The sequence below is a fragment of the Capra hircus genome, chromosome 6 (genome assembly GCF_001704415.2).
Source record: "Capra hircus breed San Clemente chromosome 6, ASM170441v1, whole genome shotgun sequence".
Classification (NCBI taxonomy): Eukaryota; Metazoa; Chordata; class Mammalia; order Artiodactyla; family Bovidae; genus Capra; species Capra hircus.
Window position 1 is genome coordinate 36,986,109 of NC_030813.1, and position 17,942 is coordinate 37,004,050.

At 42.9% G+C, this 17,942-nt stretch overlaps 1 protein-coding gene across 2 annotated transcripts in view; it reads left to right on the forward strand.

Annotated features, from left to right (window-relative positions):
• ABCG2 (ATP binding cassette subfamily G member 2 (Junior blood group)) overlaps positions 1,657-17,942 on the forward strand; it is a 131,255-nt gene continuing 114,969 nt past the window's right edge. The window contains exon 1 of one of the 2 annotated variants that reach the window (XM_018049140.1): positions 1,657-1,996. The gene's annotated coding sequence lies outside the window, so the exon portion shown is untranslated. Of the gene's footprint in view, positions 1,997-13,498; positions 13,962-17,942 lie in introns of those variants that run through there. The other variant, XM_018049139.1, reaches the window with a different exon arrangement.

Here is a 17,942-nt window from a genome sequence, read left to right on the forward strand (position 1 = left end):
AACTGCAGGGTTGAGATGATCACTTATCAAGTCCAATAAGTCGGTTTACCAGTGACAAGCATTTTTTGAGAACCTACTATATGTGTCTGTAAATGACACTAGGGTAGTGTCACTAGCAGGGTTAGTGGTTGATCTCCCTAGAACTCGGTCAGGAGACCAGAAAGTGAGGAAAGTGAGTTATACTGTTGGGGCCAGTGTGAGGAAAGCAAGAGAGACTCCATCTTGAAGCCTGTCATCCATCTTAGAGACAGGATGTGAACTGGGCCTGAACCCTGCCCAAGAGTGAGGAAACCGTTGCTAGTGAAAACCAGGTCTCCTGGAGACTTCCCTCCCTACAGATGGCAAACGGAGATTGTAGTTGTGGTCAGGCTGCCCCTGTTAGATTAATCATGGAGACATCCTCCCTTGATGTACAATTGTTGTTCCCCCCCTTTAACCTTAATTGTTTGTTCTAGCACCTACCTGTTGGAAAACTCAATCATATACAACAAAGAGATTGTTAACATGTAACCAGTCAGGTGTGTGTGTAAAACTGGGCCTCTAAGAAACATCAGGGTCCTTGTTGGGAACTGATTCCCCTTGGACTTGCTGGCATAATAAACTGTACTCCAGTCTTGAGTGTCCCCTGAGCTGTGTTTTGCAACTCCGGATTCCACAACATTTCCAGAAGGACATCAGTGTTGACCTAGACAGGTGAAGCAAAAATATTTGGAGCCAAGAGAGATCTAACCAGTGAAGTCACTGAACCTTGTTCACAAGTCAAGGGTAGATTCTTTCAAGGACCAGGTGACTTATGTCATGGGAGGCAAGCGACCAAAGGCAGGACTGGTTACATATTTCGTGACAAATGAAAATGCTAGGCCCTTATTCAAGACAGCAAGTGCAAAGCCCTAAAACCAGTATAGTGTTTATAGTGTTAGTCGCACAGTCGTGTCCGACTCTGTGCAACCCCATGGGCTGTAGCCTTCCAGGCTCCTCTTTCCAAGGGATTCTCCAAGCAAGGAGTGGGTTGCCATGCCCTCCACCAGGGAATCTTCCCCACCCAGGGACTGAACCTAGGTCTCTCGCACTGTAGGCAGATTCTTTAGCATCTGAGTCACCAGCTGGGTCCTGTGCCGCTGTACAGGTCGTGCCCCCGTATCCGGAGGGAAAATAACTCTCAAAGCAAACGCAGCAAGTTAATACAGAGCACGGGAAAAAGTAGGGCGCCCATTCACTACATCCCAAGGCCTTCCAGCACTGAACAAGCAGCACTGTGGGTGGTGCTTGGCCCCAGGTGGTGACTAGGGCTGCTGCCTCGGATTCCCCAACCAGGTACCCCCGAGCAGCTCGCATCCTGGCTTCCCAGGCAGAGACGAGAATAGCGGTGTGGGGCGCTCTCCTCACTCTCAGGAAGGGGGCTGGAGGCTGCGCCCAGACCCTGTAACCCCCGCCCCGCGCCCCTCCATCCCCGCCTCCGAGCCCCTGTATCCCCAGCCCGGCGCCCGCCCCGCACCCCCCAACTCCCGCTCCATTGGTCTGGCCGCTGCGCCTCGGGAGGCCTGGCGGAGACCCGGACCTGCGCCAGAAAACGGCCCGAACAGCTAGCTGCCCTTCCGGTCCTCCTTTTCCGCTTTCTTTCTTCTCGGGTTCCATCCACCCTAAGTCCTTTTCTCCTTTCCTCTCCCCGCCCCGCGATGTCAATCTCCCGGGATTGACATAGAACGTCGCGTAAATACCAAAGCCGAGAGAATCGCGCGCGGAGGCGCCCGCTGGTCCCGCCTCCTGCCGGCTTTCTTTGTGCGCCCCGGGTGGGCTTGGCGGAACTGGCCTCTACACCCCGACATCCTCCAGCGACTGCCCGGGGGCCGACTGTTTGGAAAGAGGATGGGACTGTTGGCGGCGGGGAGGCGCTCATCTGCCCGGGGTAATAGCTGGAGAGGAGTGCGGGATGAGAGCTATCCCCCTGATAGTGTCCCCGCAACCAGGGAGATACTGTAGTTCCTCGGTCCTGGAGGTATGTTCTGGGCAGCACAACACAGCAACTGCTATGTATTCACTCTTTACAGATAATACTGAAGAGATGGAAGGACTTGTCTGAGGTTTCAGACAAATCGTCATCCCCAGGAACTGCCCTGTTCCTAGCTCTTGCTTAAATGGTGGGCCTGAGTGGCTATGTGTGTCCCAACTGACACATTTTTGCTGTTTGGATGGCAGGATCCTGAAGAGAGCCATTCCTTAGCTAGTCAGCGACCAAAGTCTATACTAAAGGAAGGATCAGCTCTCTAGCTGTATAATGGGAGGAGCTGGTTTTGAGAGATTGTGTCAGCTGGCATGGCCATTTCTAGATGATCCACACACTTATGACTTTGGAGAGAGGAGATACTTCCCCAGAGAGTGACAGACAAATGGAGGGAACAGCTGCCTCCACCGTGTGTGTGTGTGTGTGTGTGTGTGTGTGTGTGTGTGTGTGTGTGTGTGTGTGTGTGTCCTCAGTAGCCTCTGAGTCTTTAACACCCCATGGATTGTAGCCTGCCAGGCTTCTCTGTCCATGGAGTTTTCCAGGCAAGGATACTGGAATTTGTTGCCATTTCCTTCTCCAGGGGATCTTCCAACCCAGGGATAGAACCCTCATCTCCTGCGTCTCCTGCATTGGCAGGTGGATTCTTTACCACTGCACCACCTGGGAAGCCCGCCTCCACCCTAGCAGAGTCTCAGTTCCAACCCATGGCTAGTTTGATAGGACTTCTGTACAGGCCTAAACTCCTGCAGATAACAAAATACAAAAAGTTACTGCCTGAGGGTACAGCTAGGGATTCAAATACAGCCCTATTCCTGCAAATTTTTCCACAACAGAAATCAGGTAAGGTTAATAAGCACTTATATATTAAGAATTAGGTGGAAAAAAATTTCAGAAGAAACTGAGAATGCTGCAGTTGTTCATTGAAAGCCAGGAGGAATAGAGTAATCGGGAAATGTGTCAGGCTCCCTCTGTCCATTCTCCACATGCTGATCTCCACACACTCATGTTTGCATTCTTTCAGTCTCACCTCCCAGATAATTTAAAACAATTTAGCCTTGCATTAAAAAAAAGAAAAAAGCCCTTCCTTCCTGGTCTATTCCCTGCCTGTACTCCCTTGTCATTTTTTTTAACTTTCCTTCTTAAACTTTATCCCAGCCTGTGTACGTTCTTCTCTCTCCCTGTAACACAACCCCATTTCTTTCCCAGGTAAACTTCAAGTTCAGATGTCATTTCCCATGGGATGTTTTATTCTGCCATTCCTTCAGTCTAAATGTCCCTTCCATTTAGTCCTCTGCCATCCAATATTTACTTCTGTTCTAACACCTGTTACCTTGTATCAGAACTCTTTGTTTCCTTCCCTTCACCATGAGGGTGAATTCTTTGAAGGCAGGGGCTAGGTCTCTTTTCTAAATAATCCTAACAGCACAGTAGGTGTTTGGTAAAGTTTGGAATGCATGAATGACATTCTTAAAATGGAGAAGTTATTATCTCATTCCTGAGCCTTATCTTAGTGCTTGAGTGTGCACCCTTCCAAAATGATGAATCATGGAAAGAATAAAAATGCACTGTGTTACTAAGAGAAATGAAGCCTTCAGATTTCTAAAATTACAACCAAAGTGGGCAGGTGGGCCCAGCACCATTGTATGAAGATCTTATTCAGTCAGTTCTAGCAAGCTAGGATGGCACAGCTGAGAAAGTATGACAGTGGTACTTGAAGTAAGAAACAATGATAATGTAAGAATATCCAGGTCTAAGGGTTTTTGTAGATCGTGCCAAGAACGTCTTTACACTGTGATATTTCCCTGATGCTAAACATAGGAACTAAGGAGTCTCTTGATGAGGGTGAAAGAGGAGAGTAAAAAAGCTGGCTTAAAACTCAACATTCAGAAAACTAAGATCAAACACAAACAAACAAACAGAGATCATTGAATCTGGTTCCATCACTTCATGGCAGATTTATGGGGGAAAAGTGGAAACAGTGACAGATTTTATTTTCTTGGGCTCCAAAATCACTGCAGACGATGACAGCAGTCACTAAATTAAAGACACTTGCTCCTTGGAAGAAAAGCTGTGGTAAATCTAGACAGCATATTCAAAAGCAGAGACATCACTTTGATGAGGGTAAGAGGAGAAGGGAGTGGCAGAGGATGAGATGGCTGGATGAGATCACCAACTCAATGGACATGAGTTTGAGCAAACTCTGGGAGATAATGAAGGACAGGGAAGCCTGGAGTGCTGCAGTTAATGGGTCACAGAGTCAGACATGACTTAGCAACTGAACAACGACAAAACACAATGAGAAGCTTGTCTACTGCCAAAGCCTAGAACCAAGTTCATCGAAGAGAATCCCTGCCTCAAGGTTTCAATTTGGAAAGTCAGAGGATAGTAGAATTGGGTTTTCTAATAGTAAACCTCTTATTTTCAGGGTCACGCAGTTTATTAGGTGTTAATCCAGAAATTGTTCCAAGCTGTACCCTATGGGGCTTCCTCCAGTGGCTCGGCTGGTAAAGACTCCTCCTGCAATGCAGGAGACACAAGAGAGGGGGGTTCGATCCCTGAGCTGGGAAGATCCCCTGGAGGAGGGCATGGCAACCCACTCCGGTATTCTTCCCTGGAGAATCCCACGGACAGAGGAGCCTGGCGGGCTACAGTCTGTACGGCCACCAAAGAGTCAGACAGGACTGAAGTGACTGAGCATATACCCCATAGGTTACTGCAGTTTTTGAGGACAGGGCCTAGGTGGTTTTACTCAGTCATGCACACACACAGCACCTGTCACAATCCTGCCGCAGTGGGCACTCAGCTTACTGAATGAAGGAAGAAAAGAATAGATGTGCTCAACCATAGGGGTACAGATGTGAGGGAAAGGCACTGTCAATTCTCCAAATATGGAAAGCTTTAGAATCTGGGAGAAAATGAATATTTACTTTGAAAATAAACTTATCAAAGTAAAGGCAAAAAACTATTTTAGATGTCACAAAGATCTATGTTAAGTTGCTGAATCAGTTGTTACTATTTCAAGAGGATGATGGAAACTTATCTTCTGAAATGTTGGCTTGTCTGCATAAGAGGGGTCAAAGCAAAATGGTCCAGTCTGGAGCTTCCTGAATCCTGGCCTCCTTACCTGAAAAACTGAGCAAGTTATTTGGCCCAGTTATTTAACAGATGACTCAGTTTTGTCATTTGTAAAATGGGGATGATTATACCATATGGGTTGTTGAGAGACATTAAATAGCTAATACACAACTTATGAAGTAATTTGTATCCCATTTTCTGCCACTATTTCCTATTTCTCTAGGTGTCATTTTGCCTTTCACTGTGGCATAAAACACCTGTTTTTCCTCCGTCCGCTTCTGTGCTTTTTTCCTTCTCACTACCTTTCTGCTTTTCTCTTCTTCTTCTTTTTTTTTTTTTTCACTATCTCTCTCCCTAACCAAATTCTTTTGTTTTCCTTTGGCCATATGAGGAATGTTAGTTCCCTGACCAGGGATGCATTCCTCTCCCTACGCAGTGGAAGCACGGGGACGTAACCACCAGATGGCCAGGAAAGTGCCAGTTTCTTCTTAACATTCTCATAGTTTTTCCTCACTCACCTGAAAAATGACTGATGGCTATGAACTTCAGTAAACTTATAGAATAAGAAAATTAATAATAACTATTAAAACACTATTTTCTTTTCCCCAAACTAATTTTTCATTTCTGCCGTGTTTATGCATGCTTTTTTTGTATTTGAAAATCAGTGAATATGTTCATACTAATTTAGCTCTGGTTTTCTTCACTTAATATAACTTTATACTGAAAGGGTCAGGATATGTCCTTCCCTAATATGCCCCTTTGACATGAGGATTAATTTGAGCTGAATGCAATTAAGAATCAACAGATGCAAAAAGAAGCCTTCTCAGCATTTTCCTTATCTGATTAAAAAGCAGAAACTTCTGAGAAGTGAGGCTGTCATAAATTCCCTCTTGAGGATGGGCTTATTCCTAGGAGAGAGATAAATCTCTCTGGGAGTTTCATGGCCATGAAGACTTTTAGAAAAGACCACTTGCGTTTTCACAAACAAATATATTATATCAAACTTTATCTCCAGTTTATTCTCCTAAAAATCCATTTGTCTTTCCTACAGAAACTTACTTGTTCTTTCCATAGGAGATTTTTCTGCATTTCCCTCCTTCCTTAGGGACATAAGCTTCCATCTTTAACCAGTTAGCTACTAGCTATTTCCGTATGAATAAGCCCTTTTTTTCTCCTTTTGTCTTTTGTCAGCTTAATTCAGAGGTTCCCAGGGACTAAACCTAGGAGGGCAGAGCAAACATTTTTCCTCCCATATGCCATGATCGGTTTAGACCATACACTTGTCATTAATTTTTATGACTGTGGTTCATATACCACAGTTTGTCACATTCCTCTCTCATGGGGCACATTGATTGACTCTGATCTTTTTACTCTTTAAATATATACTTCCTTTATGACACTTTCCCTTGCCTTCTCTACTTCATAGATATATACAAACATACACATGTGTAATTATGTAAATATATAAAATTCGCTGCATTTGTTGTCTAAATCCTCAGTTTTTGAGTCATCAGGTGGTGCTTTCCTCTTGAGAGTCTCTCTTTATAGAGGTGATCAAGGCACCAGTCATAAACTATTGTACCTAGATTTCTTAAACTCTAAATATTTATTAACAACCATACCAACATGGGAGGCAATAAAGAGAGGTGGGGTTGGTTGGTACAGTAAAAATGATTGCTTTGATTTGAGTTTCCCTCTTTTCTCCTAGAGCTTCTTGTGCTGCTAGTTCAGTACATAAATAACATGTATGAAGAGTTTACAAGAAAAATCTGTCAGGATTACTGCTTTTCTGCTGTGGTGTTTGGCTTTTAAAATTTAAAATTTTTAAAACACCATGGAAGTAGATTTGGTGTTTCAAAGTTCTGCCACAAGACTGATTTTAAGTAATGTTCATAGCCTCTGTTTATATTATCATATGGTTTATAATAACGATTGTAAGTCTCAGTTAAATGATTACCATGTGAACAGCACCATACTGTGGGACTACAGAAGCCTAAGATGTGGCCTTTAACTCTGGAGGAGCTTATAATCGGCAAAGTGAGAAACACAAACTGTGGGTTCTGAGGTACTTGGACATAGTCATTGACAATCTTGATAATAAAAGTATGCAGCATAGGATTTTTGACTCTTTATAAACAATACTGTCTTGTGTTTGCTTCTAAACCTTAAAGAAAAATTGGAGCAACTTTTCCATACCCTGGAACAAAGGAATAGATCATCATAAATTTGCATGGATGCATTCTGGAGAATTCTGAAGACTCCATCATAGACCAACACAGGTTGGAAAATGAAACAAGTTTGGCATAATATCAAAGGTCCTTCCACCATTTTCAAATAACTGACCTAAGCACTGCTGTCTGTTACAGCCTCTCAGAGCACTGAGGAATGGTTAAAGTCAAGGGAAAAAGAAGACTGGCAAAATATTTGCCTGGGGACCATCTTCTCAACCTCCCTACCTCGATAATTTGGATTAGCTTCCTCCCTACTCCATGCCATGGATTCTGATTAGAAAAAAGTCTTCTTTAGCTGAAGGACTTCATTGTTCTTTGAGTTAGAGGATGAAGCTGGCTGTTTGAAACCTTTCTCACTTTCCCTATTCCAAAGTGTTCAATATCTACTCAAACAAAATTGGGAATTAAACTCCATGTAGATTTAAGGGATATACATATTTTTGAAAGATAAAGGAGGCCTCCAAGAATTAGATAGGATTTTTACTACAACTCTTTACTTGGACCCAATGCTTCCTTTATAAGAAATAAGGGATCGTCAGTGGTTCTTTGCCTTTGTAAAGAAATAGCTGGGGATTTCACAGAAGTTCCTAGGAATGATTAGCTTATTCCCAGTTGCTTGGAAAATAGGTGATCTGGGACAAGAAAATATACATTGTTAGATGCCGGGAGCCAGTGTGAGGAATCCTGCCTGTGGCAAAGGTCATGAGGAAGGAAGCCAGACATACGCGAAGGCGTGATCTAGCTTCAGGGGTTCCCCCTGGGTTTTCCTGAACATCTACCCTCCAAAACCAGAGTCAGCCTGCTTTATTGTACTATGCTTTCCACTCTTCTGACATTCTCTGGAAAAAGTTAACTCAGGGCTTCAGTCTCCTGTATATGAAAGGAATGTTTCAGCTCAAACCCCTCTGATGGCTCTCTAACTTGCCTGACAGGTTCCCCCGGACTTTTTACAACTTGTGAATTGCTTACAGCCCCCCAACCGCGAGAGGCACAAAGCTTAAAGCATCTTAGAGATACAGAGCCTTTTCTAAAGAGTTGAAAATTATATTGGTGACAGGTTTCACTGTTGACTCAATAACTGCTGCCAGGCCTCCATATTCATTATCTTTTAGGCACCTGAAGGATATTAATCAATATAATTGAGATGTAGAAATAGGAATATAGTAGTTTTGATGTTAGCAACCCTAGACTTTTGAGTTAATTAACTTTCTCTTTGTTATGAATCACTGTACTTCTTTCATTGTTATAAATTGTTGTATCCTTGCAATGTAAGAATGTAACTTTAGTTAGTGCTTTCTGAGAGTGGTACCAGACTTTGGGAAGAACAACACAAATAAGTCTTCTGGTTGACAAACCCGTATCAGAAAAGGGCCGTAAACTGTTAATTGGCCTTCTGGCCAGAAGATGATGTAAATCACCTAAGACTTGTGTATACAACTAAGTATGCAGAGAGAAAGCCTGGTCTCAATAAGAGTCAGGGCTGCTGATGCTGCATAATTTTGTATTATCCATTGATCTCTATGTAAAATCAAAAGGTATATAAGGCCTTTCCGGACTATAGAGGAGGGGCCAGTCATTGGAAAGACTGGTTTCCCCTGTGTCTTCTTTTCTTACTCTATTTTCTGGATGAATTCCCATCTGGGGCGTGGAGGCTCGCCATGTCTACTTACTTGCCCCGGCTTCTAAGATCCATGAGAGAGGAAGCCCAAGGCGGGGCACCCTCCGATATTCAAACAGGCACCAGTGGCCTAATGTAGATGGTGCAAATCTCTTGTCCTGAGATTTTATTAGTTTTCCACGTAAACCAAGTTATTCAGCCTCTTTTCTCCACTAAATTTTCCTACTATATGATTTCTTCTTAATTTCTTTTATATTTCTAAATAAATAAGTTTTTCCTCGCCATGCCATCCCTGCCTCGAATTACCCTGGATCCACCGGGGCTGGACCCTGGCAGTTAGATAGTGTGCCCAAGTCAATAGAAGGGATTCCATTCAAAAAGCTGCCTTCCCATGTATTTTATCTTATTTAATAACTTTAAACCAAAAGTGTTCAAATCTTATTTCACAGAACCCAGTGAGTCCTTAAACATTTTGTTCTGACTTTTTGTTTGTGGATTGGTGGATATCTTTGATTTTAAAAATACACAAATATATTTTTGTGAATTGATTAATATATTTTATCAAGTTCCTACTGGTATGCTAGGTACAATCCTAGGGACTAAGGCTCTATCAATGAACAAAGCAAATAAAAATTCAAATTATATTCTAATGGAATCAGAAATACAGATATAATAAGTAAGGAAATTATATAATATGTTAGAAGGTAATAAGTGCTAAAATAAGATATGGCAGATCAAGAATGCTAGTAGGAGGAATTGCAGTTTTTAGTTGGTCAGGGTAGTCCTCATGAGAAGTTACCATTTGAGGAAAAACTTGAAGGAAGTGAAAGAACGAGCTAAATAGATGAACAGGGGAAGGACTGCCCTGAGCAGCTAGAGCACTTGCCAGGAAGTGGGTCAGTGTGTATATTTGAGCTATAACAGGGAGATATGTCTCGCTATATTACAATCCGTAAAGGGGAACGTGAGGTCGTAGTAGGGGTGGAAGATACATATTGTAAAGGTGTTTGGCTTTTACTCTTAAGAAATAGGAAAATAGAAGAATACATGGTGGGAAGTATTTAAGCAATAGAGATATGTATTTTCAAAACAGTATCTCCACTTCCTAACCCTATACTTCCCAGACATTGCTGCCATTTGGGGTCATATCTTTCTAAAGGTTTTTCTCCGTGATTACATGCATGCTGCTGCTGCTAAGTCACTTCAGTCGTGTCCGACTCTGTGCGACCCCATAGAAGGCAGCCCACCAGGCTCCCCCGTCCCTGGGATTCTCCAGGCAAGAACGCTGGAGTGGGTTGCCATTTCCTTCTCCAATGCAGGAAAGTGAAAAGTGAAAGTGAAGTTGCTCAGTCGTGCCCGACCCTCAGCGACCCCATGGACTGCAGCCTACCAGGCTCCTCCATCCATGGGATTTTCCAGGCAAGAGTACTGGAGTGGGATGCCATTGCCTTCTCCGATTACATGCATAGATGGGTACAAATAGAAATATACAATTTTGTTTCGTGAGGATATGTGTGTGTGTCTCTGTCTACATGTGTGCATTGTAACATAAAAAAAAAAAAAGCTCATTCAGTTGCGTCTGACTCTTTGCGATCCCATGGACTCTACAGTCCATGGTATTCTCCAGGCCAGATTACTAGAGTGGGTACGCATTCCCTTCTCCAGGGGATCTTCCCAACCCAGGGACTGAACCCAGGTCTCCCACATTGCAGGCCGATTCTTTACCAGCTGAGCCACCAGGGAAGCCCAGTGAACTTGTATTCACTGTGGAGATAGGAGACAGTGGACCCCTGGGCGGGACACAGTTTCCCAGGTGGTGCAGTGATAAAGAACCCACCTGCAATGCAGGAGACGCAGGACACGTGGATTCAAGCCCTGGGTCAGGAAGATCCCCTGGAGAAGGAAATGGCAACCCATTCCAGTATTCTTGCCTAGGAAAGCCCATGGAAAGAGGAGCCTGGCAGGCTATAGTCCATGAGGTGACAAAGAGTTAGCCACAGCCGAGTGAGCACACACACAGGGCCAGACATCAGGTGTTTGTCAAGCAGAGTAAAATTCAAGCTTTCTTCTCACCCAGACACTTCAAGGACAAAGCTAGTGGCAGAAGCTGAGCTCTGCTAAAGTAAAGAGATAAGGTGCCCACTCCTGAGGTCAAGGAAGACTTCCCTGTCTACACATGCATAGGAAGGCTTCTTGGGGGTCTAAAGAGGGAGGGGTCCCCACCCCATAATAAGTGTGGACATGCATCCATAGGCCTCTGCAGTGGGATCTATCTTAGAAAAATATTGTGCTCCCCAAGGACCCTCTTGGAGGGGGTCCTAGTACCAATCAGATGTGAAGAGAGAAACAAGATGATTGGTCAAATACATACAAAGACCCGGAAGGACCACCCTATATAAGGGATTTCCAGCACCTTCTTACTGTGCTCCTCCTCGCTCAGGATGCCTGCGCTCCTCTCCGGGTGTGTATCTCTGCCTAGTTTCTGACTTACTACACTCCTCCTGAGAGAGGATGCCCAGACCCTTTCTGGATGTGTATCTCTGCCCTGCTTTTGACATAAATTAGCAAACAGTTTTTCAGTGTGCTTTCCCGTAGATTGTGTTGTATCTATAATAATACACTTTGTATGTATTTTTACAGCTTTTGCCTTCTTGAAACATTCTTGCTTTCAAATCAGGGAAAACCAAAGGGCCATTTTGCTTCTAGCCTTTAGCCCCTGGCAGTCTAGTGGCTAGGATTCCTAGTTTTCATCCAGGTTCAGTTCAGTTCAGTTCAGTTCAGTCGTTCAGCCGTGTCCAACTCTTTGCGACCCCATGGATCGCAGCACGCCAGGCCTCCTTGTCCATCACCAACTCCCAGAGTTCACTCAGTCTCACGTCCATCGAGTCCGTGATGCCATCCAGCCATCTCATCCTCTGTCGTCCCCTTCTCCTCCTGCCCCCAATCCCTCCCAGCATCAGAGTCTTTTCCAATGAGTCAACTCTTCGCATGAGGTGGCCAAAGTACTGGAGTTTCAGCTTTAGCATCATTCCTTCCAAAGAACACCCAGGGCTGATCTCCTTCAGAATGGACGGGTTGGATCTCCTTGCAGTCCAAGGGACTCTCAAGAGTCTTCTCCAACACCACAGTTCAAAAGCATCAATTCTTCGGGGCTCAGCTTCCTTCACAGTCCAACTCTCACATCCATACATGATGACTGGAAAAACCATATCCTTGACTAGACGGACCTTTGTTGGCAAAGTAATGTCTCTGCTTTTGAATATGCTATCTAGGTTGGGCATAATTTTCCTTCCAAGGAGTAAGCGTCTTTTAATTTCATGGCTGCAGTCACCATCTGCAGTGATTCTGGAACTCAGAAAAATAAAGTCTGACACTGTTTCCACTGTTTTCCCATCTGTAGCCTTATTTAAAAGGGAGAACACAGATAAAAGTTCAAATATATCCATATATGACAAATTTTATTCCAAGGTTTGTTCTAAACCTTTTTCCTAGCTGGAATAAAGAGTAATATCACACACATTTCACATGTGTGAAGATTTGTTGTATGACTAAAATGCAAATAATTTAAAAGCGCTATCCGTGTTATTTTTGGTGTTACCTATTTTCTACTGAGGGGAACTTGAAGTGCAGCTACTACCATGAGGGAAGAGGGATCCCTTCATTAAAAAGTGATCCTCATATTAAAGAAAAACCCTGGAGGAGTTATTTCTTGATGATTAGAGTTTCTATTTGGGGTGATAACAAAGTTTCAGAAATGGATAGTGGTGATAGTTACACAACACTGACAATGTAATTAATGCCACTATATCAAATACTTAAAAATGGCTACAATGGCAAATTTTATGTTATATGTATTTAGCCACAGTAAAAATGATAAAAAGAAATAGAATTTCTTAACAATGTCCAGATTTCTTAAACTTTAATTTCATTTCAATAAATATTTATTGACTGCCTGACCTGTGCTTAGGTATGCACCATAGGGAGGAAAATTAGCACTTGATTCCAAAGAGAACTTCTGGCAAGGCTGATTTAGTAATTAGCATTTCAGGTATCTCTTAATATTGTTATGTCAGCTCTAAGGAATGCATTATTGTTACCTCCAGTTTAAATTGAGAAGGCTTGGACAAGAGAAAAAAAAAACCCAAAAAACAAACTTGTTATGGCTGGTAAAGAATGGAGCCAGAAGCTCTTAGTATGTGTCATATTTTGTTACTTGACATGCTTTATGTTTTCAGAATATGAAATGCCTGTTTAATACAGCCTTAACTTCCTATTATACTTCTGGGTTAGGAAAGAGAACATTAGAAGGATGATGTGTTCCAAATAAAACTCCTCTCTTCAAATCCCTAGTGGGCTTCTGCAATGAAACCTAACACTGTCTGTGCTTGGTTTCTTTCACTTCCTTTCCAAATTAGTGTTATCTTCCTGCTTGCACTCTTTTGCTAGAAGGCAGAGCTTGCAAAAGGAGATCCCATTATGTCAGACCTAGCAGAAGACAGGAAGTTTACACAGAGGAAAACTATTTGCTCAGATTGCTTTAGTTAGTCCTTATTAAAGTTGCCATTAGTGTCAGAGATACTGTCGTTGGGATTCTATTGCACAAAAAGAAGGATATCTCTGACATGTGAATTTTTCCTTTTCCCATCTCCTTGCCAGGAACACCAGAAAAGGACCCCAGGCTGGTTAGAAGCATTAGGTTGTCAGTTTGAACCCCAGTGATGGAGAATGAACTGTACAGTGGAGAAAAAAGGAATTCAACGAGATACGAGAACTGGATATTTCCCCAAGACTAGCTTGTTTGAAAAGCCTCAGTCTTTCTAGTAGTTGCAGGGGGCTGATGAGGTTCCTCTCTGATACTTTCTCTTGAGCCTTGAGAGCTGGCAGGAAGGGAAGCTCCTGGACTTTTAACAGATGTGGCCCTTGCTTGAAGTTTCTATGAGAAAGCCGACAAGAGTCGAAATCTTCTCTGTATCCCCACTGCCTCTCTACAGAGGTTTGGGCTGTTTCCCTTTCAACATCACAGATCATAACTGAGGTGAGTCGTCTGGTTTTGTTTTTCAAATGTTTGTACTGAGTGGAGAGTCTGGATTCTTTTTCGGTATGTGCTTTAACGAATGTGTCGTTTTAAAATGATACTTCTCACACTTGAATGTGCATATGAACCTGGAGATCTTGTTTAAAAGCAGCAGAATTCAGTGGATCTAGGGTGGCTTGACATTCTACGTTTCTGAGAAGTGCCCAGATGACCTCAGTGCTGCTGGCCCATGAAACAGTAATAACGGCTTAAAACCTTCTAGGTTTATTGCTTTGCAGGGCGAGGGGTTGGGAGATGTTGGCAGAATAAAGGTGTTTGGCTGAGCACATGATTTGTGTAGAGCGCCTGGAAGGAAAATGAGACACTGTCAGTGCCCAGATTGACTTGCTTTGATGCACTAGCTCAGAGTTTTGGGGATTGTGCTAAATAGTTCCTAGATGTGGTAAGCCATGTCACCCCAAGTGAGAGAGAATGTTGGTCTGCTCCCTAGATTGCATGGACCACTTTGAGCAGAGCCAGAAATATTTTTGCAGTTTGAGGAAGAGTATTCATATCATGCCTTTACTGGGATAACTAGTGGTCACTTGAATATTTCAGCTTCGATTGAAAATTATGCATCTAGAAAAATAACTGATGTCTTCCTCCTCCCATTTGGAGGTTAAGGTTGTGAGGCATATGAATCTATTTTATGATTTAAAGTCAATTTGAGTAAGGAATATAATTGATATGTTTTATCATCTTGTGAGAGTGTTCCTCTTTAAATTGAATAACTCCCTGCCCTAAATGGTACATATTTATCTGAAAATTGCTTTTAACCCCAAAGTGCCAAGCCAAGAGGGAGAAAAATAAACAACAGGAAGTGTGCCTTGCTGAGGGTAGAAAATAGTAATGGAAGAAAAACAGGGAAAGAAAGGAAAGTGATGGCATGGAAGTCAAATTTGCAAAATGAATAAAAGAAACCCCAGCCTGAAAATAGGATTCCTTTTCCCACATGCATGGGAGTTTTTCTAGAGTGGTAGCTTGTGTCTTCCTCAGGTAGAGAAATGTGCTTAAGATAGACTAGGCAAATTAAAATTTGTGTTGTTGTAAAGTACATGCTGAAACTATTTGTCATCGAGTCAAGGATAGTCAGTGGAATCAAATGTCAGTGGCATGAACAGACCTGGTGAGGCCTAGTATGAGTCCATTTAAACCATCTCAGACGGAGGGGAATTGCTTCTGTTTTAAATAAGCTTCAAATAACTTTCCTTTCTATTATGGAGTATAACAGAGGAGTTACATAAAAGTTTAACAACCTATATGGCTACTGTTCTGACCAATCAGAACAATCAGAACAGTAGCTACGGTAAACAGCCCATATAATGGCAAACCACTTGTAGGCAGTAAGAAGCACATGGGGTTGAACATCAGCCTAAGCTAGGTTTTCATGAACTTTTACTGGGGGGAGAAATTGTAAAGCTACAAATGAGTTCAGAGGCATATAACCTATAGTATATATTCAGAGTTCAGAGACATATATTCCTACCAACATCTGTCAACACTTTAGCCCCATTCTCTCCAGTGAGGCCACTTCCCTGGGCTTGGGAAGAATGAATGAGCAACCTTTCATTCTGGCTATGTATCTCCTGCAACCTTCACTGAAGAAAGTACGGTTCTCTTAAGTCATTGTAGGTGACTCAAAAGTCCTATCCATTCCCTGAGTAGAGGGAAAATGCCTATACTCTTTTATAAAGATACTGCAGAAAATGAAATGATCACCACACTATCCTTCCATTCAAAGCATCGTCACATACTTTACCTTGCTTCATTTTTCACAACTATCATGGGGATATGCCATGTCAAGGGGATATTTGTTTTTACCTGTCATGGAGGAAAATGAAGCTCTTGTTAAGCAATTTGTGAGAAGGCACACAGCTGGTTAGTGGGTGTATTGAAATTAAACTTGCATGTTTGCTCTAAGTTCAGGTTTATCCTGTACTTTTCTTCATCTTCCCAAGCATCCTCTCAAGACCTATGACAGCCCTCATTGCTCTCTACTAGAGTTCATTGGCTTTCCCTGTCAAAATTTGAAACCTTTGTGCATCCTTTTTCTACTTGTTTTGTCAAAATTTTTAGTGTGTTTGTCACAACCTTTGTATCCATTAAAACCTTTAGTTCCCAGGGGTAAACATTTTAGAGGAGGGCCTCTAAACTTTATTTTGACTGAAAATTACCTGGGGAGTTTGCTAAAACTCAGATTTCTGGGTCCTAACTTGAGAGATCTCAGTCAGTAGGTCTCGGACTAGGCCTAAGAGTTCACGAAATGCCTGAAAGCTGCCAGGTGATTTTAATTCTACCATCCGGATAGCATGCTTTTAGACTACAGGCATAGCTTCGGTCAGTTTCTTGAAATAACAGATTTCCGGTTTAGATTCCACATATGTGGAATATCATATCATACATCACTGCATATATGGTGTCTGTTTTTCTGACTTATTTCACTTAGTATAATAATCTCTAGGCTCATCTATGCAGCTGCAGCTGACATTATTTCATTCTTTTTTCTGGTTGAGTAGTAGTCCATGGTATATGTGCCATGTCCTCTTTATGTCTTCATCTGGACATTTAGGTTGTTTCCATGTCTTGGCTATTGTGAGTACTGCTTCTATGGGTGCATGTTTCTTTTCAGATTATAGTTTTGTCTGAATATATGCCTGAGTGTCCAGCTCTTTGTGACCCCATGAACTGTAGCCCACCAGATCCTCTGTCTGTGGGATTTCCCAGACAAGAATACTGGAGTGGGTTACCATTTCCTTCTCCAGCAGATCTTCCTGACCCAGGGAGCAAACCCTCACCTCTTATGTCTCTTGCATTGGCAGGCAGGTTCTTTCCCACTAGCACCACCTGGGAAGCCCCAATGGTGGGGCTGTCAAAAAAAAAAATCAGATGATCAAAAGGATATATTAGTAAATGTCAGGAAGCCTCCTTCTCCAGATATCCCTTCTCCAGATATACAGAGTAGCCATGGCAGCATAGAAGAAAGTGTGAGCTAATAATAAAGGTGTCACTTCCCTAAGTGGCTGCTGTTGTTGTTCAGTTGCTAAGTTGTGTCTGACTCTTGGTGACCCCATGGACTGTAGCCCACCAGGCTCCTCTGTCCATGGGATTCTCCAGGCAAGAATACTGGAGTGGGTAGCCATTCCCTTCTCCAGGGATCTTCCCAACCTAGGGACCAAACCCAGTTCTTCGACATTGCAGGCAGATTCATTCCTGGCTGAGCCCCCAGGGAATCCCACAGCATGGGGTACATGCCTTAAATGAGCAGCCAGTAGTACAGAGCCAGAATGTGTGGCTGTGGGGACCACTGAGAGGAATAATTCCTCCATCCACACTGGCTGCCTAGGTGCTTCTCTCACATGCTAGACATACGCCTGCCTCCATTTCCATTGCCTGAATGCTTTCCTCTGCTCTATTTAAAATTGCAAAACCTTCCTTTGCCTTCTAGACTACCACTTCCTTTACCATGTGCCTCTCTCCCGGACTTCTCATCTCTAACATACTAGACCATATAGATTGAGTTACTGTTTATTCTCTGTCTTCTTCCAAGACCAGGGTTCTGTTTCATTCACTGTTCTATCCTCAATATCTAAGATTGTGCCTGAAACATGTCTTTGTTGGTGTTTAGTCGCTAAGTCGTATCCGACTCTTTTGTGACTCCATGGACTATAGCCTGCCAGGCTCCTCTGTCCATGGGATTTTGCAGGCAAGGATACTGGAGTTGATTACCAATTCCTTCTCTAGGGGATCTTTCTGACCAGGGATCGAACCCATGGCTCCTGCACTCACAGGCGAATTCTTACCACTGAGCCAACTGGGAAGCATGTGCATGAAACATAATAGGCGCTCAATACATATTTCTAGACCAGCTACATAAATATCATTAACGTTCTTGGAGAAGAGTAAACAAATGTCTCTAGTGTTTCAAGAGAAGTTCAAGGTAGG